At 37.0% G+C, this 25,202-nt stretch overlaps 1 protein-coding gene and 1 long non-coding RNA gene across 40 annotated transcripts in view; one reads left to right on the forward strand and one right to left on the reverse strand.

Annotated features, from left to right (window-relative positions):
* The window catches only part of PTPRD (protein tyrosine phosphatase receptor type D), a 2,308,100-nt gene that overhangs the window by 793,680 nt on the left and 1,489,218 nt on the right, over positions 1-25,202 (forward strand). The gene's annotated exons all lie outside the window — the stretch shown is intronic.
* On the reverse strand, positions 7,871-18,415 carry LOC130540500 (uncharacterized). Its single transcript, XR_008954482.2, has 3 exons — positions 18,199-18,415; positions 11,065-11,193; positions 7,871-8,026 (listed from the first exon to the last, which is right to left on the reverse strand). It is a non-coding gene; the product is annotated as an uncharacterized LOC130540500 (long non-coding RNA).

The following is a 25,202-nucleotide window of genomic DNA, read 5'->3' on the forward strand; positions in this document are numbered from 1 at the left end:
ATAAACCATTTTGTGTTTTGTTTTTGAGATGGAGTCTCGCTCTGTCACCCAGGCTGGAGTGCAGTGGCCTGGTCTCAGCTCACTGCAAACTCCACCTCCTATGTTCACACCGTTCTTCTGCCTCAGTCTTCTGAGTAGCCGGGACTACAGGCGCCTGCCACCACACCTGGCTAATTTTTTATATTTTTAGTAGAGATGGGGCTTCACCGTGTCAGCCAGGATGGTCTCGATCTCCTGACCTCATGATCCGCCCACCTCGGCCTCCCGAAGTGCTGGGATTACAGGCCTGAGCCACCACGCCTGGCCCACTTTCTTTGCTCATCCTTAAGAAGCAACTTCTCATTTGTTAAAGTTTCATCATGAGATTTTGGCAATGCTGTCCCATCTTCAGGCTCCACTTGTAGTTCTAGTTCTCTTGCATTTCTACCACATCTGTAGTTTCTTCTTTCACTGAGTTCCTGAACCCCTCAAAGCCATCCGTGAAGGTTAGACTCAATCTCTTGCTAACTGCTTTTATTTATTTATTTTGAGACAGAGTTCATTCTTGTTGCCCAGGCTGAGGTACTATGTCACGATCTCGGCTCTCTTGCCTCAGCCTCCTGAGTAGCTGGAATTACAGGTGCGCACCACCATGCCCAGCTGATTTTTGTATTTTTAGTACAGATGGAGTTTCACCATGTTGTTCAAGCTGGTCTCAAACTCCTGACCTCAAGTGATTCTCCCGTCTAGGCCTCCCACAGTGTTGGGATTACAGGCGTGAGCGAGTGCACCTGGCCGCGAACTGCTTTTAATGTTGCTGTTTTGACTTCCTCCCGTGAATCACAAATGTTCTTACTGGCATCTAGAATGCTGAATCCTTTCCAGATGGTGTTTGATTTACTTTGCCCAGATCCATCAGAAGAGTGACTATCCATGGCAGCTACAGCTTTAAAAGATGTATTTGTTTAACAATAAGACCTGAGAGTCAAAATTCCTACTTGATTCATGGGTTGCAGTATGGATATTGTGTTAGCAGGCATTAAAACATTGATATCCTTTATACCTTCATCAGAGAGCTCTTTAGGTTACTATGTGCATTGTCAATGAGCAATAGTATTTTAAATGAAATCTTTTTTTTTTTTTTTTTTTTTTCTGAGCAATAGGTTTCAACAAGTAACTTAAAATATTCCATCAACCATGTGGTAAAGAGTTTTGCTGTCATCCAGTCTTTGTTGTTTTATTTCTAGAGCACCGACAGAGTAGATGTAACATAATTATTAAGGGCCCTAGGATATTCAGTATGGTAAATCAGCATTGGATTCAACCTATGGTCACCAGCTGCATTAGCCCTTAACAAGAGAGTAAACCAGTCCTTTTGAAGCCTTGAGGCCAGGTATTGACGTCTCCTTTTTTGCCATCAGAGTGCTAGATGGCATCTTTTTTCAATAGAAGGCTATTTTGTCTACATTGACTGAAAGCCTTATCAATAATATGAGCAGTTGATTAACACATATTTTGTATAGTCTATGTAGTATATATTCTTACAATAAAGTAACCTAAACAAAATAAAATGCTTCTTAAAACTACCATGTGGAAGAAAAAATATACTTGCTTTTTTTTTTTTTTTTTTTAGCTGGAAGTGGATCATGATAAGGTTCTTCATCTTCATCTTTACATTGAGTAGCCTGAAGAGGAGGTGCAGGAGGAAGGGGAGGTGGAAGGGTAGGCAGGAGAGGCAGACACACTTGGTATAACTTTTATTGGAAAAAATCCACATACATGTGAAGTCACACAGTTCAAACCCATGTGGGCCAAGTGTACTTCAACTCTGCTATTGAATTTACATAAATGCTTCTATTGTTAACTGCCACTTGATATGTATTTGATAATTTCCAACCTCCTGAATGTTTTGCTCCAACCTCAAATTTATATCCAGTATCAAAGTCACCATTTTCCCTTCTGATTTCCTGTCCCTGATCATGGAATGTCACCTGTCCTGGTCAGACACATTCTGAATGTTAGTGTTAGCTTCATATTTCCCTTTTCCTTCTCTTCTAGTATTTAGCCAATTATTTGAAAAATTCAACTGATGTTACATTCTCACTCCTAATTCCATTACCCCTCTCATGAACAACTGACAAGATTCATTCAAACTTTTATTTATTTACTCTGCATAAATCATTGTAAAATCACTTGATCCTGCTGGGCGCAGTGGCTCACGCCTGTAATCCCAGCACTTTGGGAGGCCGAGGCAGGCGGATCACGAGGTCAGGAGATAGAGACCATCCTGTGAATGGTGAAACCCCATCTCTACTAAAAATACAAAAAATTAGCCAGGCGTGGTGGTGGGCGCCTGTAGTCCCAGCTACTTGGGAGGCTGAGGTGGGAGAATGGTGTGAACCCAAGAGGTGGAACTTGCAGTGAGCCGAGATCAGGCCACTGCACTCCAGACTGGGAGACAGAGTGAGACTGCGTCTGAAAAAAAAAAAAAAATCACTTGTGGCTAAGGCCCTTTGTCTGCTGAAGGTTCACTGCTGAAATGAACTGACAGTAGACAGAATAGACAGAAAGAAAGGCATACAAACCTATTAACATGCACATTGACATGGGAGACCCACAAATATGAGACCCAAAAGAAGGGCCACATAGTTGGGGATTAAATGCCCTCTTCAGGCCAGGCACGGTGGCTTATGCCTGTAATCCTAGGTCTTTGTGAGACTAAGGTCGGAGGGCCAGTTGAGGCTAGAAATTTGAGACTAGCCTGGGCAACATAGTGAGATCTTGTTTCTACAAAAAAAAAAAAAAAAAAAAAAAAAAACAAAATAAAAATTAGCCAGGCATTGTGGCATGTACCATTAGGCTTAGATGCTCAGGAGGTAAGGTGGGAAGATAGCTTGAGCCCAGGAGTTTGAGGTTTCAGTGAGCTATGATTGAGCCACTGCGTTCTAGCCTGTAAAACAAAGCAAGACCCAGTATCTAAATTAATTAAGTAAAAATTAAACTAATACCCTAGTCATAAGGGAGATGAAAGTTGGGTCTCTAGGCAATTTTAGAGTGGATAGTAAATAATTTTTAGAGGAAATAAATGGAACCAGGAGGCAGACATTATCTTTTAAACGATTTTATTTAAAAAACTGAATGGGATAAGCAAGTTAAAGGAAAATGAGGGGAAAAACTGCACTGTAAACAACGATGGTCTTATTATATAGATAAAGTCTCCCAGGCAGTCTCTCTCTGTGCTGCCCTCAGAAAAATAGATACAAAGCCTATCCGGGTACGGTGGTGATATTTTGTCTTTTCTTTTCTCCAGTGGTTAATCTTTTCTGGTTAATTGATTAGGTTCCTAGAAAGGGGGTTTTAAGACAATTGCATTTCTATGGAAAGGAGTTTCCTGGTCAGATAAGGAAATTCCAAAGTTCCTTTCAGGGCTTCAGGTGGAGGTGAGGAAGAAGAACAAGAGGTTAAAAAGTTCTTGTATCTGAGGAAGATGTAGGGACTTCCAATTTAATTTAATTCAAAATGCTCATCAGACCAAAGCTCTATACTTTGGAGAATCGTTCTCTGTGCCCCAATAACCTATAAAACATAATAGTTATGAAGTATGCAACAGTTACACACAATTTCAAACATAAGGATTAGAGAACCTGATTAAGTGTGGCTTAAACAGGGATTCATAATCTCATATATTCATATGTTCTCAAGCTGGATAGTTGCCTATTTTGGTTTCACTCCTTTCTCATTTAGAAAAACAAAAGGGGACAGCTCACCATCAGCACTCATTTAATTTTTACATAAACATTCTTTGAGGCAGAAGCAAATCTGACTTTCAATATGAAAATACAATATAAAAACTGCTCTTAGGGTTATTTCTAATCAGAACAAACATCAGAATTATATGAATCATCAGAATCATCTGTTTTGCAAAAATTGGATTCTTCCAATGAATCTTCAGCCAATAGCAGTTCCATAATGATGTTAGCATCATGAGTAGAAATCCTATGTTTTCCAGGATTTGAAATTTTCAGCGATCAAGAATCACTATATTTTTGTAAATGAAAATACCACTAGTAGAAATAGAATGCTGTAAATAGAATGATGTCTTTAGCTTCTGAAATGAATATGCTAGAGCAATGTGTAAATAATAATAAAAGCAAGATATTTTCACAAAGTTATCTCAGGGTAAATGCTGTAGCTGCAAGCATCAGTGCAGAGTATTCTTGGGGCATATGGGAAAATGCTTAACAAGGGGAGAAGTCAGAGCAGAGGGAATCTATCTCTTCACACTACTTTGGCCTTTTCTCTGAAATCTTCCCACAAGCTTCCTAGCCAACATCGCATCTTGTTTGATAACCATAACTGAACTCATGCCCACCTGTTTCCTAAAATCAGGATTTTCAATACTTATCTTCACATAAGTATGTGAAGTGTGCTTGCATGTGTTAACAAGAAGAGGACAGGGAATAGAAAACGTGTATTTGGTAATTAAGCACATTTGTAGGGTATCTTCCCCCACACCACTCAGATTGTTACCTGCTTGCTCAAAATCTTTAGTAACTCCTGTAGCAACTCAATTCTTGCCTCCTCAATGGAAATAATTCTGCTGAGGGGCATAAGATAGAGACTGAGGCAAGTTTTGCAGCCGGAATGAAAGTTTATTAAAAAATTTTAGAGCAGAAACAAAAAGAAATATATTTGGAAGAGGGCCAAGTAGGTGACTTGAGAGATCCGAGTATACCATCTGACTCTTGTCTTGGGGTTTTTACATATTGTCTTTGTTCTGAGGTTTGCATTTCTTTTCCCCAGGTTCTTCCTTTGGAGTGGGCTGTTCACATACTCAGTGGCCTGCCAGCACTTGGGAGGGGCCACAAGTGCAGTGTGTTTACTGAAGTTATATGCATGCTCACAAGAGCTGTTTTTCTCTTACCTGTTCAGTGTTCCTAGAGGTAGGTCAGATACCAGTGAAACCCTGCCATTTTGCCTCTTAGTGTGCATGCTTGAGCCCCCTCGCCCAACTCCTGAGATCTTTTTGGGATGCTGCTGATCACTGTTAGGCATGTCTGTATAAGAGACCGCCTGAGCAGGCTTAGTGTGAGCAGCAAGGCTCTTTATTCACTTGGGCGCAAGTGGGCTGAGTCTGAGAAAGGAGTCAGTAAAGGGTGGTGGGATTATCATTGGTTCTTACAGGTTTGGGATAGGCGGTGGAGTCAGGAGCAATTTTTTGCGGGGCAGGGGATGGATGTTACAAAGTACATTCTCAAAGGCTGGGGGAATGTTACAAAGTACATTCACAAGGGCGGAGAGGGTGTATTGTCACAAGGGCGGGGAGGAATGTTACAAAATACATTCACAAGGATGGGAATATCACAAAGTACATTATCAGAAAGGCGGGGGAATGTCATAATGGCTTGACCATGGTGCGGCCAGCTCAGAGGACCTTAAAATCACCACCAGCTTCACGTGTTTTCTATGTATCGGGAGACTGCCTTTTTTTTTTGGCACTGTCTACAACCAACTATTATTTTAGAGAGACAGTGTGATAACGGCCTGACCATCTTCTGATGGTTGCCTGACATTCCTGGGGGTGAATTGGAGCTCTCTTGCCTTGCTCATGGCTGCCTACCTACTCTAACACTAGCAACCTTTAAATAAGACCCGTGCATCTTATAATTCTTATGCCTCTGTAAATTTACTTCATCTCCTTTTACTATTTTCTTTAGTAATCCTTTATATGTAATGGCTGTTGCATGGTAAACCACTTGAGGGTTAGGATCACCGTTCCCTCTAAAAGCTACCTCTGTGTAAGCTATTTGTTGAGTGAATATATTAATTTGGTTCACTTTATGTTTTTTTGTACTTTTTTTCTACTTTGTGCCTTTTCTTCTTTCTGTTCTTCTTACAGAAGTCTGTTAATGTTATTTCTAAGCTCTATTTCTCACTCAATAAGAGTATTTTTCTGAGTTCAAGAGGAACATTAATGTTCTTAAGCAAGACGCTGATAAACACACGTTTGAAAGGTCATTCTTCCTTTGAGAATAATTAGGTACCATTTCAGCCAAATTGCTTTTTAAGCTGAAAAAGTTAGGATCTAGCTTTCACTGAAGAATAGCTTTTCTAGCACCAATAATAAAGGCATAAAAGTGTACTTTAAGAAATCTCAATATGTATAAACCCTGAGTTATAATAAAAGAAAAGATTTAAATATTCAAATTTACTTTTTTATTTTGTAAAACTAATCTGAAAGGGTTCCTTCAGATAGCAAATATTTACACTGGATCTGTTTTCCACTTAACTGAGCTGGTACAGAGTTGATCTAGGAATAAACCTGTGAAGTCAAACCACCTTGCATTTGAACTCTTCCTCTTTTCTAATACAGTTGCTTCCTAACCGGTCACTTAATTGACAGCCCTCTCTCTCATTAATAACAATATCACTATAAAGACTGATGCTAATAATGAAATCATTATTGTACATTTACCAAACAAAGGGCACTGGGCAAAGCACTTTATATATTACTTCTTCTCATACTACTAGGTCATTGTGAGGTTGTTAACATCATTCATTTGGGGGTTATTGAGACATTTGCTTGAGGCCACACAGTAAATGGCAGAATTTGGGTAAGCCTGGCCCCAGAACCCAAAGCCTGGCCCCAGAATCCAAGCTACTATGGTATTTATTTTTTCTAATTAAAAGAGAGTGTTTATACTTAACTGCAAAGTCCCTATGAGGATCAATTTAGATATTACATAATTGCACTATATAATCTGTACAATATTTTACAAATGTAAGGTGTTACTATCAGTAAATTTTAAATATATTTTATGCATGATCACATTTTCACCTTTAGAACAATCATATAAAATTATAATACTTAACAAGGAGTTTCTTCTATCAAGTAAATATTTCAATTGCTTATGTAAAATGTGGATGAAATTTAACATAATATTATAAAAATTCTATTTTGAATCATCTGATTATAATCAAACTTTTTATATATAAAAAGCACACCTCATATCTCTACCAAGTGCATGGTATGCTAAAGAAGTAAACTTTGTATTAGCTCAAAGTCTTGTTTAGATTAAATGCCTTTATGTTCATGAGTTTCATAATATGCTTTCTCCCCACAAATAATATAAAATTTTATGTATGAATTCAGTAAAAATTTATTCAACACCTACTAGGTGCCAAGAACTGATTGAAATAAAATCTGAGAGACTTCCTCAAAAGAGTTAAGGAAAGATAAAAAGTTCCTTTCTGGTTGAAAATTTATAATGTTGTTAAAAGCCATATAAAATTTTTTGTTTGTAGAAATTTTAGAACACGTTCATAAATTCACAATTTTAGTAGATATTCAATTTACCCATTTAAACTTTTTTTATTAGTTTCCTGTGTGCTGATACATTAGTGTGTGATTCAGTGGCTGGATCCATATTTCCAGCCATTTCCAAGCGGGCTTTAGGGATGGGAAATTCAGTGCAGTGTACTGCTATTTTATGAAATATTGCATGATTATATAATTATCTTGTCTTGCTTCAGAGTCAAAGCTTCTTTCAGCTAAAAGAGCTCTATGTGGCTGAAGGAAATGTAGAGGGATGAGACTGGGTATACATAGCAGTACTTGATTCCAGTGAAAAATAGTTTTTCTTGAGGTTAGAAGCTGATCAAAAACAGCCATCAGATAACCTTTGTGCATTAAAAGAAAAAAAATAACTCACACACTACATTTCTGATAATGTAGATTTTAACATTGGAATGAAGCAATGTGGGCATAATTCTTGTTCCATTGCTCCAGTAAGAGAACTCAGTTAAGATAGGCACCCATAAACTTCTACTGAGATAGTGAAACACTAAACAAAATCTAGATCTCTTGTCTGCTCTTGTGTATTGTAAAACTACTATGTCAGGATCTTTCTGATATTTCATTACACTACTCCAAGCTCATTAACATCTGAGCTTCTCTTTAAATGATTAATCCTTTTTTATTTGATTTGTTATGTTTTTACCTTTAATAATCACATGTATTAGTTTTACAGGAAAGCCAGTTTCTTTCCTGAAAGAAAAGAGAAAAAAAATGCGTTTATAAATTAAAAATGTTGTTTTCTCCTCACAGACATCATTCGTATACCAGGCAGAGATCCTAGACATCAAGAAGGCACCAGTTACAATTATATTTATTTGTCAGATGCCTTATTAAAACAGTACTAACTCTGCTGGCCATGAAGTTTTATCTATTTGGGATGCTCATCATGATAAGTTGAAATTTCACTGATGTATTTAAAATGAGAAGATGCAGAGAAACTATTGTTGGCGGTGATATCCCACTAATTTAAGAAAACAAATAATTATTTCTGAATTGTAGATACTGAAGCAATCTAATGAAAAAATGGTTTCTTCAATTCTGCAGCTATATTGAAAGTGACTTAAAAATTTTGTGTTTCTTATAAGAGTTTGACATTTTTTACTACCAATGAGGATTATCACTGAGCGGTTTACTGACTTGCTTTTTTTTTTTTTCTTTTTTATCAAAATGTCCAGTTCAGTGAAGGTGAAAGTAACATTAGTATTTTCCCCAGCTTACTCCAATATTAGGCCACCACCATTTTCAGTGATTTAGCGTATCTTTTTCTATTTGCGTAATGCTTACATGTCTGGCAATATATTTACCTAATTATAGATTTTTAAATTTACAATAAACCGATATGCATATGCTGCAAAATATGTCTTAGGTTTTGCTGGATCAGATTAAAATATTTTGTGGAACTAGGTTTTCCAAGTAAATTCCTTGTAGTTCAGTAATAGTAAATTTACCATGCTTAAAATTAATATAATTAGTATAGTATTTGATACTCTTAAAATAGCTCAAATTATATGCATTATTAGTGTAATGCAAAAGAAAATGTGTGTGAGAAAGAGAGAATGAATAAACAATTGTGAGTTTGTTTCATTAGAATTTTTTTCTGAGGCGGGGGGAGGTTGCCAGCATGTGTTAGAAGTCCTCAGATAATATATGGAGAAAAAACTGATAGGTGTATTCATTCAACAAGCATTTATTGAGCTCCAACTATAAGCTAGGTCCTATTCTGGATACTGGGTACGGAGAGTTGAATTTTTTTTTTTAAAAAAACGTTCCTAGCATCCTGGGCTTTGTGTGATATGAGTTACTATATGGCTAAGCTTTCCCACAAAAAGTTTCCAAACATACATTTATAAGAGTTCCCTAGTCTATAGAGCCAGAGATGTATAAAGTGGAGATTATCCAAATGTTAGAACAATAAGATATTTCATATTTTCAACCTGGAGTTTAAGTTTGGGTTCTGTGGCTAATTTAGGAGCAAATTATGGCCTAATATAAGGTAGTGCATTAACTTCAAATTCTAAGGAGGCAGGGAGCAAGCTATAATTATGTGCCCTTTTGACCTAAGGACATCTTAGTTTATACAATTGCTAAGAATACAAAATATGGACATATTTGGATGAAAAATGAGGGAAACAACAGGATTCCTATCAACCCATAGGAATCTTGATCTCAAACACTTCCATTACATTATTTGCATTTCAGGAGTAAAGTAAAAGCAATTTTAAACTGAGTTTAAATTATCATATTGGACCTCACACCTGGACCAGACTGTGTCTGCACCAATTCAAGGAGATGAAACACAATATTCTAATAAACCTTAAGCAACTTGAGTCGCAATTAAGCAATTGGTGCTAAATACATTCAATTTGAAATGCATAAGATGAAACAGACTATTTTTTTCTCAATACTCACCAACTTGCCATATATCCTTGAATTTTGAAAATTATCCAAGCTGACTCCATTCTTGTATAAACAGAACAATAACCTTTATTTGTTGTCATTATAGTCTTCTGATTGTAAGCACTGCTTGCCTGAGTTTTGTGCCAACATGTATCCTGATGGAAATGCCTTAAAGGGCATCCTTCTGATTTATAGACAATGGATAAAAGAACTTGCAGTGGCCTTGTCAATTTCTTAAGAGGCAGTTAATTAGTATCCTTCTGTTTGGTGAATTTAACCTTTAATAGTTAGCTGAAATGTGTCCTCCAACAGTGAAATTAGTACCCTATAAACTCAAAACAATTATTGACCAATCAGTTAATAAAATGAATTTTCAGAATTGCAGGTAAAACTACTTTTCTTAGTCCAACAAAAGTTTTGTTCACTTACTCTCCAATGGCCACAGAAATATGCTCCCTTTATATACCTTGGTAAACTTGCCTTTGTACAGATTATTTAAAATTAACAACTAAAGAGGTGTAATAAGAGCCTCATTGAGATTTGTATGCTTTATAAACTCAGAACAGGTTATAGAAGGGCAGCCTTTGACAAAAGGAAAATCCCATTGGAGTTTAGGTGCAGCGCATTTCCATTCCTGTTTTATACTGAAAGTTACTTTTTTTTTTTTTTATCCTCTTTAGCTTGCTTATACCTGATACAGCATAGAGAAAAGTGGGTCAGCTTAAAGCTAGTAGCTTTACTTTGTCAAGAGAGGACTTATATGCATGAAAGCATTTTCCTTTCTATGAATGTATACCGGGTACTAATGATTTAAAAATTGCTTTTATATTTGTCACTAAAAAGACCTCTAAAATCAAAGTTGTTACATGATGGAAGTGCCTAATATTTACTTTTGATATAAGATGACTTTTAAATAAATGTCTGATTCTTTTTTCCTTCTCAAATGCAAATAAATAAATAATAAATAACAGTTGAGTAGCTATTTATAACATCTTTCTTATTTAAATACATTCTAAACTCTTAGTATAGAACAAGGAGATTAGTGCTTGGACAGTTGTCAAAAAGCTCAACTAATCGTGTATCTCCTTCAGAGATGTAAATGCTTCTGTTGCATATCCCTTAAGAAATGTTTATTAAATTTTGAGTGACTGTTGTTTTACAAGCTTTAAATTGCTTATTATAGGTACTGCTATCAGCTAGAGATGTGGATGAGCTCCTTTATTGACCCTTGAACACCTTTCAACATTAGATAAATTGGGCAAATATAATTAAATACCTAATATTAATGACGTATCATTCAATAAGTCAAAATACATTTATCAGGTACTTACCATGTGCTGACAGAGCTACAAAGTATCAAACAAGTGGTTTCTGTCTCCCAGGACCTCATGGTCTATAGACAATGATCCTTCCTTTGTTCATCTATTCAATTTCAAATAATATGTTCTCTCTTTACAGACCTATAATTCATTAGTTATAAATCATTAAAGGATCTTTTAAAATCATTTAATCAATTGGCCCTTTGCTTTTACCCTTTTTCTCCAAGGAACCTGTGATTCAGGATCACACTAGTCCCTTTTCTTTCCAAATGGCTGAGTTCATATACATTTATGAAATATTAAATACAGATTTTTGCAAAACTGGGGAATATCTTAAATATTTTATTTTTTTAGAGACAAGATCTTGCTCTGTCCCCAGGATGGAGCACAGTGACTCAATCATAGCTCACTGTAGGCTGGAATTCCTTGACTCAAGCCATCCTTCTGCCTCCGTCTCTGGAGTAGCTGGTACTGCAAGTGCACCACCCCGCCTGGCTAATCAAACATTTTATAAAACAAATGGGCATTAAGATAATCCCAAAAGAGTGTGGTATGCAGGACTTCCAAAATGTATTTCACTTTGGAAACTTTATTTTACTTATTTTGACAGAAATCTCTTCGGGAATTCAATGTTATATTATTATTTTTTCTTTTTTTTTTTTTTTAGATTTTTTTTTTTTTTAAATTATACTTTAAGTTTTAGGGTACATGTGCACATTGTGCAGGTTAGTTACATATGTATACATGTGCCATGCTGGTGCGCTGCTGCACCCACTAACTCGTCATCTAGCATTAGGTGTATCTCCCAATGCTATCCCTCCCCCCTCCCCCCTCCCCACCACAGTCCCCAGAGTATGATATTCCCCTTCCTGTGTCCATGTGATCTCATTGTTCAATTCCCACCTATGAGTGAGAATATGCGGTGTTTGGTTTTTTGTTCTTGCGATAGTTTACTGAGAATGATGGTTTCCAATTTCATCCATGTCCCTACAAAGGATATGAACTCATCATTTTTTATGGCTGCATAGTATTCCATGGTGTATATGTGCCACATTTTCTTAATCCAGTCTATCATTGTTGGACATTTGGGTTGGTTCCAAGTCTTTGCTATTGTGAATAATGCCGCAATAAACATACGTGTGCATGTGTCTTTATAGCAGCATGATTTATAGTCATTTGGGTATATACCCAGTAATGGGATGGCTGGGTCAAATGGTATTTCTAGTTCTAGATCCCTGAGGAATCGCCACACTGACTTCCACAATGGTTGAACTAGTTTACAGTCCCACCAACAGTGTAAAAGTGTTCCTATTTCTCCACATCCTCTCCAGCACCTGTTGTTACCTGACTTTTTAATGATTGCCATTCTCACTGGTGTGAGATGATATCTCATAGTGGTTTTGATTTGCATTTCTCTGATGGCCAGTGATGATGAGCATTTTTTCATGTGTTTTTTGGCTGCATAAATGTCTTCTTTTGAGAAATGCCTGTTCATGTCCTTCGCCCACTTTTTGATGGGGTTGTTTGTTTTTTTCTTGTAAATTTGTTTGAGTTCACTGTAGATTCCGGATATTAGCCCTTTGTCAGATGAGTAGGTTGCGAAAATTTTCTCCCATGTTGTAGGTTGCCTATTCACTCTGATGGTAGTTTCTTTTGCTGTGCAGAAGCTCTTTAGTTTAATTAGATCCCATTTGTCAATTTTGGCTTTTGTTGCCATTGCTTTTGGTGTTTTGGACATGAAGTCCTTGCCCATGCCTATGTCCTGAATGGTAATGCCTAGGTTTTCTTCTAGGGTTTTTATGGTTTTAGGTCTAACGTTTAAATCTTTAATCCATCTTGAATTGATTTTTGTATAAGGTGTAAGGAAGGGATCCAGTTTCAGCTTTCTACATATGGCTAGCCAGTTTTCCCAGCACCATTTATTAAATAGGGAATCCTTTCCCCATTGCTTGTTTTTCTCAGGTTTGTCAAAGATCAGATAGTTGTAGGTAAGCGGCGTTATTTCTGAGGGCTCTGTTCTGTTCCATTGATCTATATTTCTGTTTTGGTACCAGTACCATGCTGTTTTGGTTACTGTAGCCTTGTAGTGTAGTTTGAAGTCAGGTAGTGTGATGCCTCCAGCTTTGTTCTTTTGGCTTAGGATTGACTTGGCGATGCGGGCTCTCTTTTGGTTCCATATGAACTTTAAAGTAGTTTTTTCCAATTCTGTGAAGAAAGTCATTGGTAGCTTGATGGGGATGGCATTGAATCTGTAAATTACCTTGGGCAGTATGGCCATTTTCACGATATTGATTCTTCCTACCCATGAGCAAGGAATGTTCTTCCATTTGTTTGTATCCTCTTTTATTTCCTTGAGCAGTGGTTTGTAGTTCTCCTTGAAGAGGTGCTTCACATCCCTTGTAAGTTGGATTCCTAGGTATTTTATTCTCTTTGAAGCAATTGTGAATGGGAGTTCACTCATGATTTGGCTCTCTGTTTGTCTGTTGTTGGTGTATAAGAATGCTTGTGATTTTTGTACATTGATTTTGTATCCTGAGACTTTGCTGAAGTTGCTTATCAGCTTAAGGAGATTTTGGGCTGAGACGATGATGGGGTTTTCTAGATATACAATCATGTCGTCTGCAAACAGGGACAATTTGACTTCCTCTTTTCCTAATTGAATACCCTTTATTTCCTTCTCCTGCCTGATTGCCCTGGCCAGAACTTCCAACACTATGTTGAATAGGAGTGGTGAGAGAGGGCATCCCTGTCTTGTGCCAGTTTTCAAAGGGAATGCTTCCAGTTTTTGCCCATTCAGTATGATATTGGCTGTGGGTTTGTCATAGATAGCTCTTATTATTTTGAAATACTTCCCATCAATACCTAATTTATTGAGAGTTTTTAGCATGAAGGGTTGTTGAATTTTGTCAAAGGCTTTTTCTGCATCTATTGAGATAATCATGTGGTTTTTGTCTTTGGCTCTGTTTATATGCTGGATTACAATTATTGATTTGCGTATGTTGAACCAGCCTTGCATCCCAGGGATGAAGCCCACTTGATCATGGTGGATAAGCTTTTTGATGTGCTGCTGGATTCGGTTTGCCAGTATTTTATTGAGGATTTTTGCATCAATGTTCATCAAGTATATGGGTCTAAAATTCTCTTTTTTGGTTGTGTCTCTGCCAGGCTTTGGTATCAGAATGATGCTGGCCTCATAAAATGAGTTAGGGAGGATTCCCTCTTTTTCTATTGATTGGAATAGTTTCAGAAGGAATGGTACCAGTTCCTCCTTGTACCTCTGGTAGAATTCGGCTGTGAATCCATCTGGTCCTGGACTCTTTTTGGTTGGTAAACTATTGATTATTGCCACAATTTCAGCTCCTGTTATTGGTCTATTCAGAGATTCAACTTCTTCCTGGTTTAGTCTTGGGAGAGTGTATGTGTCGAGGAATGTATCCATTTCTTCTAGATTTTCTAGTTTATTTGCGTAGAGGTGTTTGTAGTATTCTCTGATGGTAGTTTGTATTTCTGTGGGATCGGTGGTGATATCCCCTTTATCATTTTTTATTGTGTCTATTTGATTCTTCTCTCTTTTTTTCTTTATTAGTCTTGCTAGCGGTCTATCAATTTTGTTGATCCTTTCAAAAAACCAGCTCCTGGATTCATTAATTTTTTGAAGGGTTTTTTGTGTCTCTATTTCCTTCAGTTCTGCTCTGATTTTAGTTATTTCTTGCCTTCTGCTAGCTTTTGAATGTGTTTGCTCTTGCTTTTCTAGTTCTTTTAATTGTGATGTTAGGGTGTCAATTTTGGATCTTTCCTGCTTTCTCTTGTGGGCATTTAGTGCTATAAATTTCCCTCTACACACTGCTTTAAATGTGTCCCAGAGATTCTGGTATGTTGTGTCTTTGTTCTCATTGGTTTCAAAGAACATCTTTATTTCTGCCTTCATTTCGTTATGTACCCAGTAGTCATTCAGGAGCAGGTTGTTCAGTTTCCATGTAGTTGAGCGGCTTTGAGTGAGATTCTTAATCCTGAATTCTAGTTTGATTGCACTGTGGTCTGAGAGATAGTTTGTTATAATTTCTGTTCTTTTACATTTGCTGAGGAGAGCTTTACTTCCAACTATGTGGTCAATTTTGGAATAGGTGTGGTGTGGTGCTGAAAAAAATGTATATTCTGTTGATTTGGGGTGGAGAGTTCTGTAGATGTCTATTAGGTCTGCTTGGTGCAGAGCTGAGTTCAATTCCTGGGTATCCTTGTTGACTTTCTGTCTCGTTGATCTGTCTAATGTTGACAGTGGGGTGTTAAAGTCTCCCATTATTAATGTGTGGGAGTCTAAGTCTCTTTGTAGGACACTCAGGACTTGCTTTATGAATCTGGGTGCTCCTGTATTGGGTGCATAAATATTTAGGATAGTTAGCTCCTCTTGTTGAATTGATCCCTTTACCATTATGTAATGGCCTTCTTTGTCTCTTTTGATCTTTGTTGGTTTAAAGTCTGTTTTATCAGAGACTAGGATTGCAACCCCTGCCTTTCTTTGTTTTCCATTTGCTTGGTAGATCTTCCTCCATCCTTTTATTTTGAGCCTATGTGTGTCTCTGCACGTGAGATGGGTTTCCTGAATACAGCACACTGATGGGTCTTGACTCTTTATCCAACTTGCCAGTCTGTGTCTTTTAATTGGAGAATTTAGTCCATTTACATTCAAAGTTAATATTGTTATGTGTGAATTTGATCCTGTCATTATGATGTTAGCTGGAGATTTTGCTCGTTAGTTGATGCAGTTTCTTCCTAGTCTTGATGGTCTTTACATTTTGGCATGATTTTGCAGCAGCTGGTACCGGTTGTTCCTTTCCATGTTTAGCGCTTCCTTCAGGACCTCTTTTAGGGCAGGCCTGGTGGTGACAAAATGGGTCAGCATTTGCTTGTCTGTAAAGTATTTTATTTCTCCTTCACTTATGAAGCTTAGTTTGGCTGGATATGAAATTCTGGGTTGAAAATTCTTTTCTTTAAGAATGTTGAATATTGGCCCCCACTCTCTTCTGGCTTGTAGGGTTTCTGCCGAGAGATCCGCTGTTAGTCTGATGGGCTTCCCTTTGAGGGTAACCCGACCTTTCTGTCTGGCTGCCCTTAACATTTTTTCCTTCATTTCAACTTTGGTGAATCTGACAATTATGTGTCTTGGAGTTGCTCTTCTCGAGGAGTATCTTTGTGGCGTTCTCTGTATTTCCTGAATCTGAACGTTGGCCTGCCTTGCTAGATTGGGGAAGTTCTCCTGGATAATATCCTGCAGAGTGTTTTCCAACTTGGTTTCATTCTCCGCATCACTTTCAGGTACACCAATCAGACGTAGATTTGGTCTTTTCACATAGTCCCATATTTCTTGGAGGCTTTGCTCATTTCTTTTTATTCTTTTTTCTCTAGACTTCCCTTCTCGCTTCGTTTCATTCATTTCATCTTCCGTCGCTGATACCCTTTCTTCCAGTTGATCACATCGGCTCCTGAGGCTTCTGCATTCTTCACGTAGTTCTCGAGCCTTGGTTTTCAGCTCCATCAGCTCCTTTAAGCACTTCTCTGTATTGGTTATTCTAGTTATACATTCTTCTAAATTTTTTTCAAAGTTTTCAACTTCTTTGCCTTTGGTTTGAATGTCCTCCTGTAGCTCAGAGTAATTTGATCGTCTGAAGCCTTCTTCTCTCAGCTCGTCAAAATCATTCTCCATCCAGCTTTGTTCCGTTGCTGGTGAGGAACTGCATTCCTTTGGAGGAGGAGAGGCACTCTGCATTTTAGAGTTTCCTGTTTTTCTGTTCTGTTTTTTCCCCATCTTTGTGGTTTTATCTACTTTTGGTCTTTGATGATGGTGATGTACAGATGGGTTTTCGGTGTGGATGTCCTTTCTGTTTGTTAGTTTTCCTTCTAACAGACAGGACCCTCAGCTGCAGGTCTGTTGGAATACCCTGCCGTGTGAGGTGTCAGTGTGCCCCTGCTGGGGGGTGCCTCCCAGTTAGGCTGCTCGGGGGTCAGGGGTCAGGGACCCACTTGAGGAGGCAGTCTGCCCGTTCTCAGATCTCCAGCTGCGTGCTGGGAGAACCACTGCTCTCTTCAAGGCTGTCAGACAGGGACATTTAAGTCTGCAGAGGTTACTGCTGTCTTTTTGTTTGTCTGTGCCCTGCCCCCAGAGGTGGAGCCTACAGAGGCAGGCAGGCCTCCTTGAGCTGTGGTGGGCTCCACCCAGTTGGAGCTTCCGGGCTGCTTTGTTTACCTAAGCAAGCCTGGGCAATGGCGGGCGCCCCTCCCCCAGCCTCGCTGCCGCCTTGCAGTTTGATCTCAGACTGCTGTGCTAGCAATCAGCGAGACTCCGTGGGCCTAGGACCCTCCGAGCCAGGTGTGGGATATAGTCTCGTGGTGCGCCGTTTTTTAAGCCGGTCTGAAAAGCGCAATATTCGGGTGGGAGTGACCCGATTTTCCAGGTGCGTCCGTCACCCCTTTCTTTGACTCGGAAAGGGAACTCCCTGACCCCTTGCGCTTCCCAGGTGAGGCAATGCCTCGCCCTGCTTCGGCTCGCGCACGGTGCGCGCACCCACTGGCCTGCGCCCACTGTCTGGCACTTCCTAGTGAGATGAACCCGGTACCTCAGATGGAAATGCAGAAATCACCGTCTTCTGCGTCGCTCATACTGGGAGCTGGAGACCGGAGCTGTTCCTATTCGGCCATCTTGTCTCCTCCCCCCTATTTTTTCTTTTGACAAGAATGTCAAGTGGCTCATCCACCTGTAGGAATAGTTGAGAATGAAAATTTGGAGGCTGAAAGGAATTTCTTTTTGTACTTTGAAGCAGGTTTAATCCTTGTCCTTTTTCTCTGTGTTTCTAAGTCTTTTTCTTTTGTCTTCGTGATTAATCAGAGTTCAAAAAGAAAGCTCTCCACCTAGGCTCTCTCAGTCTAGATTCCCTTTAGATGACTATTTTATCTTCCTTGCTTTGTCCTTTTGTTAAGGCCTCAAACTCTTTAGTTACTTTTAACCCTTTATTTATGTTCATTGGGACATCATTTTATTTCCAACTTTTATTGAAGCCTAACCTTCCTCTAATGCTTACCCCCCTTTTTATTGTTTGTAAAGAGACAGTTTGGTCTCTTGTGAATTTTAGCATTAACAAATGTATGCTTTACCTTGGTTCTCATTAGTGTTTATGGAATATTGAACTGACAACACTTAGGTTATGACTCTTCCTTATCTGCCCCCAAGGAAACACAGTGTATCATTCTTTCAAAAGCAAGGCTTACTGATTTGCAAGTGGTTACTTTCATTTTTAGAAGTATTTGGCCTGGCCGTTAGAGTCCCTTTCTACCCTTAGGGCTTCAAAACATTGTGGATAACTTCAGTATCCTCTGAATGTTCCATTCTGAACTCTGAAGACTTTCAAATTCCAGTGGTCTTTGATTCTATTCTATTGATTAACTCATTTAAAGAGCTACATTCTATAATTGCTCTCTCTATAAGATCTTTAATTTTTAAGTTTAACTCTCCTTCCAAAACATATTATCTCAACCTAATCTATTAGCATTTAATGTGCTCTTCAACCTGAGTACAAACCTATCTCATTTATTTCCTATATGGAAGTTAATTGCATTTATTTTTAAAATATATAAATTGGAGGGAACCTTCTGGTCAAATGAATTTTAAAATGTGTAGATAAGATATATAAGTTTTGATTCTGCAGTCATTCCCGTAATAATAACAGGAATAATGTTCTGATGTTATGTTAATAAGTAAGATGGGGATCTAATGTGGAAAATGTCCCAACTTTCAAAATATTTTTGAGAACAAAGCATTTTTAAAAACATTAAAAGAAAAACCAAAACATTTTACCTCCATTATGTCTCAGGATTAGAGATTCACACCCACTATGCTTTGGTAATTTGGGTGATATTTTCTAATCTCTGATTATATCTCCATATCTAAGACCTCTACCTGATTTTGCTTCCAATTTGCTGTGTCTGCTTCATAAATCAGTCATTTTACCTGCGCTCTCAGCAACTACTTTATTTCCTTCTTGTTCTCTTCTCTACATATGACTTATTCCAAACCATTTCTTACTGCATTTCTACTTCTAGGCTGCTGCATGCTGATGGAATTCAGAACATGATACCCCAAAATATGGCATCTTAACATTTGAGAAAAATAGCAGAAGCAGAAAGGTCATTCTCTGACCTTCTCCCATGAAATAGGTCATAAGATTCTTGTCTGAGAAGCCCCTTCCCTATCCTTGGAAGAAAGGAATGTCCTTATGTCTGAAGACACAAGGACACAGAGGAAACTGAACAAACAACCCTTGATAAATTCCCCCCAATTTATTACCATTAGATCATATCCTTTTTGTTCAATCATACTTCACAACTATTTATTTCATCAAATGTAGCATAAAAATACACAGGTTTCTCTATTTCTTTGAGTATTCATTTCTGAAGGTGTCTGTGTCAGGTAAAACTCATATTAAATAAATATGATTTTCCCTTGTTGACCTCTTTTATTACATATGTCTCAGCCATAAATCTAGTGAGGAGTGAATAAAGGCTTCCTCCCCTACAATGTTATCGAAGAAAATAACATAGTATTTATTAATTTACTCTATTAAAATTTATGATTATCAGACACTGCTTGGGCCCTCAATATCACTTGGTAAATTCTTTTGTTTTATTTCCATTCCTTGTCCTCTCTCCCTGGTGGCTATTCTGTGAGGTTCCAATCCTCTTTTGACTTTTTCAAATTTTGCTGAAATATGTATCTCTAATATGATCAAGAACATTCGTGTATTCAGACATTAACTCTTTAACTTACTTTTATTTCACCCCAAATCCATCATTTTCTAACTTTATTACTACTTCCTTCCCAATTTTATGACAGAGGATGATTTTTTTTATTTTTTATTTTTTTGAGATTAAGTCTCGCTGTTGTCTGCCAGGTTGGAGTGCGATGGCGCGATCTCAGCTCACTACAACCTCCACAGCCTGGGGTCAAGTGAATCTCCTGCCTCAGCCCCCCAGAGTAGCTGGGATTACAGGTGCCTGCCACAAGGCCTGGCTAGTTTTTGTATTTTTAGTAGAGACAGGGTTTCACCATATTGGTCAGGCTGGCCTCGAACTCCTGACCTCAGGCGATCCACACGCCTCAGCCTCCCAAAGTGCTGGGATTACAGGCATGAGCCACCATGCACGACCTGACAGAAGATGATTCTTTTTGTCAAGTATAGCCTCATGAATTTTGGATTATTCACTCTATTCTTTCTCATTTTTCTAGATTTTTGGTCCATCTATTATCTTTGATGTTTTTCTTATTTTCCAGAACCTTCTAATCTTAAGTACTACTTTCTTAAACAATAATTACCTTCTTAAATTTTATAAATTTGCTTTGCACATTTTAAATATGTAATTTATAGTATTTTATTATAAAATAATTTAATTTTTTTAAAAATTTGAAATACATGCAAAAAAAAACAAAAACTAAAACTAAACTGCCTGTTTAAAAAAAAAAAGCCTGAAATTCTGCTACCTAGGTTATTACTATTTTGGTATAAATCTAGATATTTTATGCATATGTTGTATTTTTTTAAATTAAGCTAATTCTGTACCAAATACTTTGTAACACTCTCTTCTAAAATGTGTTTTTTATTCCTTCTCCATATATTTCTTTAAAGTACAGTGTGTGACCACTGTCTTTGCTCTCAGATATCCCATCTACTATTCAGAAAACTATGTTCAATCTTCCATCTCTATTAGTTGATAAAAACTTCTTACACTGAGTTTACCACCATTCTTTTAAATATTACTATTCAGATGATGAATAAGTTTATGGCCTTGATTGTGGCAATGACGTAATGGTGTATACTTCTCTCCAAACTCATCAAGTTGTATGTGTTGAATTTATGTAGCTTTCTATATGCCAAATCATACCTCAATAAAGTGGTTTAAAGGAACCCCAAAACACTAGCATCCTTTTCTCAGTCCTCATGGCCTTTTCATTCCTGAAGACTTTGCTATTTTTAGATTTTTCATGAAGTCCTTTCTGACTTTACCTTCCAAATTCAACTTTCTACTAGTTCTTGCCTACCTTTTTGAATGCAATTTTTGCTTGTTTTTTCTTCTTTTACGTGTTTGGTTCCTCATTTTACTCCACACATTTATCAGGCTACAGGTTTTGTACCTCTCTTCATTTCTTCCAACTGAAAAGTCCCTCCCTGAGAATTCTCATCTACTTTCTTAGCTTTAGCTGTCAGCAAATGCTAAGTTTCTTCAAATTTACATGACTATTTTTCAATTTTCTCCTGAACATCAGAGCCATCATTTCAACCTCCTCCCGGATATTTCTTCCCATAATTTCATTGATTCCTCAGACAGCACATATCCAAAATTGAGCTGTCTTCTATGCAAACCTTGAATCCTTTTCAGTACTCTATCCATGATAGGCACCATGGAATTTTATCTTACTCTCCCTGCCACTGGATTAAGAAGTATTAGCAAGTTTATCTTCAAAACGTTTCTCAGATATCCCAGCCTCCTTTTCTTCTTCCTCTTTCAACTGAGGAAAGGATTTGTGTTTCAGAAACAAAACTTAGTATCCATTTGGGGATCCTCTTTAAAAATACAGCCTCTGTTTGGAAGTGAATATTTGATTAGAATGAATAAAGAAATCACAATAAATTGCATATTAAAAAACTGAAAAATACCTTAAAATTTAGAAGAATCTTTTTCTTAATATAATTCTGTAATTCTATATATTTTCTTGATTTTTTCTTGTGACGGTGGTGCATAGTCATTGATATATTCTTCACATAAAAACAATCCTGCGATAGTTTCTGTAGAGAGACTAGAAATGTACTTTTTATTTTTTCTAGTATATTTGGATCATTTTGCTATGTCAGTGGCAATTTTACCTACTGTTTAGTCTGGAACTCCCAGACATTGTCAGAAGAAGATGTGTCAGATGTGTTAAGACATGATCTGATACAATGGGAAACATAAACCATGCAACTTCATACAAAGGTGTATTTGCAGTTTGAAGTACTGCTGGAGGTTTTTGTCCTACCACAAAGAAATACTAATCAAATCTATTTTATTTTATTTCCATCAAAAATAAGAAAAAGGTTAATGACATGTTTATAATTGTATATGCTTCATTATCTAGCATGTATACTCCATTTTGACATCCCTTTTTGACTAAGTATCAATGATAACACAATACTATGCTTATACTTTATTTGTTTCATGATTACGAATTTTCTTCAGACTTGTTTTTGGTTCCTTAAATACAAACCTTGTTTTTTTCCACTATCCAAATGCTTCCTTGGCTGGGTGGCAATGGCCCTCAATATTGTGATCAGATCTCTAGCCCTATAACAGTATTTCAAAGCTGGGTGAGTTAATATCGGGTGATAGTATTCCTAAAAACTTTCCCTACAATGGGATAGTTAGGTCCCACTATTCTAAAACTCAATGTACCCCACTATTTCCAAATTAAATATATTCTCAAATATTTCTCTATCTAGATCTCCAAATACATGTGGCCTTTCCAACACCATAGGAGAGGAGCAAAATTGTGACAGATTGGAAGACAAAGTAGAAAGAGACAGGAGCCTTAACTATACATAGTTAAAGTATTCTCACATTTTAAAACATATATGATCATGTGAAGCCCATGCAAGGGCTCCTCCCAGGGGCTTGGGAGTGGCCTGTGCCAGTGAGCACACTGAAGCTCAAGCTGTTGGTTTTAAGGTGAATCTACCTCTGCTCTTTCCACTCCCTCATCCATTTAGACCTGTGATATTTCTGGTTTAGATGATTGCAGCATCTTCTAAACTGTTATCTTCCCCTTTTAGGTTCTCTTCCCTTCAATTTATTCTAATTTAGCACTGCCAGTAAAGTTATCTTTTAAAACACCATTCTAGTCAGGTTGGCAGTTTAGCAGAAGAGATAAGACCTTTAGAGAGGTATTCAGTTTGAGTTACTTACTACAGGTTTGATTCCAGACAGAATATTTATCTTCTCTAAGCCTTGGTTTTATTATCTGTAAAATTGAGAACATAGTAATTCTTATATTTCAGGGCTCTTTTGAAGATCAGATGAAATCTCACATGTGAAATAGTCGACAAAGAATGTTAGTCATGATTATCATCAAGACTCATCTCTTTAAAGAGTCTAAATTCTCCTTGTTTGATTAGCTTATCATTCAGTATCCCTCACTTACCTCTCTATTTTTGTCATCTACATATACCCCCCATGCCTTCTCTGCTCTAGCCACATTGATACACTCACTTTTGCCTCTGCCACCAGTGCCCCAAATACCATAAATCGTTAAGTCTCCATACCTTTCACTATATTACTCATGTTTTTTCAAATACCCACTCATTTGCCTTGCAAAAATCTAAGCATCCTTTAAGGCCTAGTCCTTATGTCATTTCTTGGTAACACCTTCCATGGTCAACATGGGCATAATTAATGGGACTGTAATTTGTACTTTTTGGAACACCATATATATATATGTATATGTACATATATATATATATATATATATATACACACACACACACACGTATATATATATATATACATGTACATATATACATTCATCGTATTGTTTTAATAGATGTTTATGTGTCTAACTCTCTTGATGGGCTCTGAACACCTGAGGGAAGGACAAGTGCCAAACACGTATTTTTTAACCTGGCTTAATGCCTCGCGTAGGACAAAAGATCAATACATGTTGGTGGAATCAGATTAAGTCTTTTTATTTCTTACTCCTTTTGATTATTCTTCAGCTCTTTGATACTCTTATATTTTAGGAAGTAGTAGGTTGAATTTCATAAACTATTTTCAGTACCATATAACTAAAAGTCCCATTTTATCCTCAAAACTTTTTAATCTTAATATTGTTACTATTTTATACTTTTTGTCCATTTACTTAAAGTTAACTGGAATTTGGGATTTAATCTAATGGAAACCAAGTAGGAACTACACAGAAGGAAGAACAAATAAGATACTTTTTACCGTTATATTTTTTTTTTCTAAAATAATATATTCTGAGCTGAATTTGAAACCTTTGAAAATACTGAATAAAAAAATTTTCCCTCGATTCCGGTTTAGGATGTATATAATAGGAGTAAATTTCTGAATAAATAATTTATGCTTTTTACTAACAGAAATAATCTTTCTTAACAGCATAAAATAAATTTAGGAAACACATGTTGACAGATGTACATGTCTATCTGTCCGTCCATCCATCCATTTGTCTATCTACTTATATTGATAACATATACATATGTGTGGGCATTTTAATACATTTAGTTCTACTTTGCTGCTGATAATAGAAGATCATGAGTTTGACCAAGTAGGAGTTTTACTTTTGTTTCTGGATATGAAAAACGATTATGTCTTCATAATTGGAAGAAAACAAAACAACTCAGAGAAATGGATCAAATGGCACGTTTTATAGATACATCCATTTTATTCATAGTAAAGCTATGGGATGATAAAATTTCCATTCAGTTGGCATCTATCAACTTATGATAACAGCAATTTTTGTGAATATAGGAGACTAAAAATAATTTTGTCACGGCAAAATAATGGAATTTCAGGTCCTGTATTTTAGTAAACAAATAGTAATCAACCATCTAGGTATGGTACAATTCACATCCATATCCATTCACACACAGTATCCAGAAGTTACAAGGTCATTTTTGTGCCTACAATAAATGGGCCAATTTTGCCATTTAAATTTGGTATATGCTCTCAGAGGTGTTGATTATTCAAAATACCTGTTTGCCCGAGTCTATTAAGCTTAAAAACTCCATTTTAATACCCCTTAAATTTAAACCATGTTTATTTGAGAAATGTTTCAGAGCTACTTATAAACACCATTAAATTTCATCACTAATTACAAATAACAGGATTGAAATTAGCACCTGTCTCAGCTGCTTTAGATTTTGGATTGCTCTTAATAAACAGTTGAGAAAATCCTCTGTTGCTAAACATTTACTGGGGCCATTTGCATTCTGATTTTCAATGAGCTATTATGATTTATACTCTCATATAGTCATCTGAAAATAGCTCAGAGCTTGAAGCCACTGAGTGTACTTCCTCATTTGAATTTGAAGCAATGTATGTAATATCTTACATTTTAA

This window comes from Pan paniscus, chromosome 11 (genome assembly GCF_029289425.2).
Source record: "Pan paniscus chromosome 11, NHGRI_mPanPan1-v2.0_pri, whole genome shotgun sequence".
In the NCBI taxonomy this organism is placed as follows: domain Eukaryota; kingdom Metazoa; phylum Chordata; class Mammalia; order Primates; family Hominidae; genus Pan; species Pan paniscus.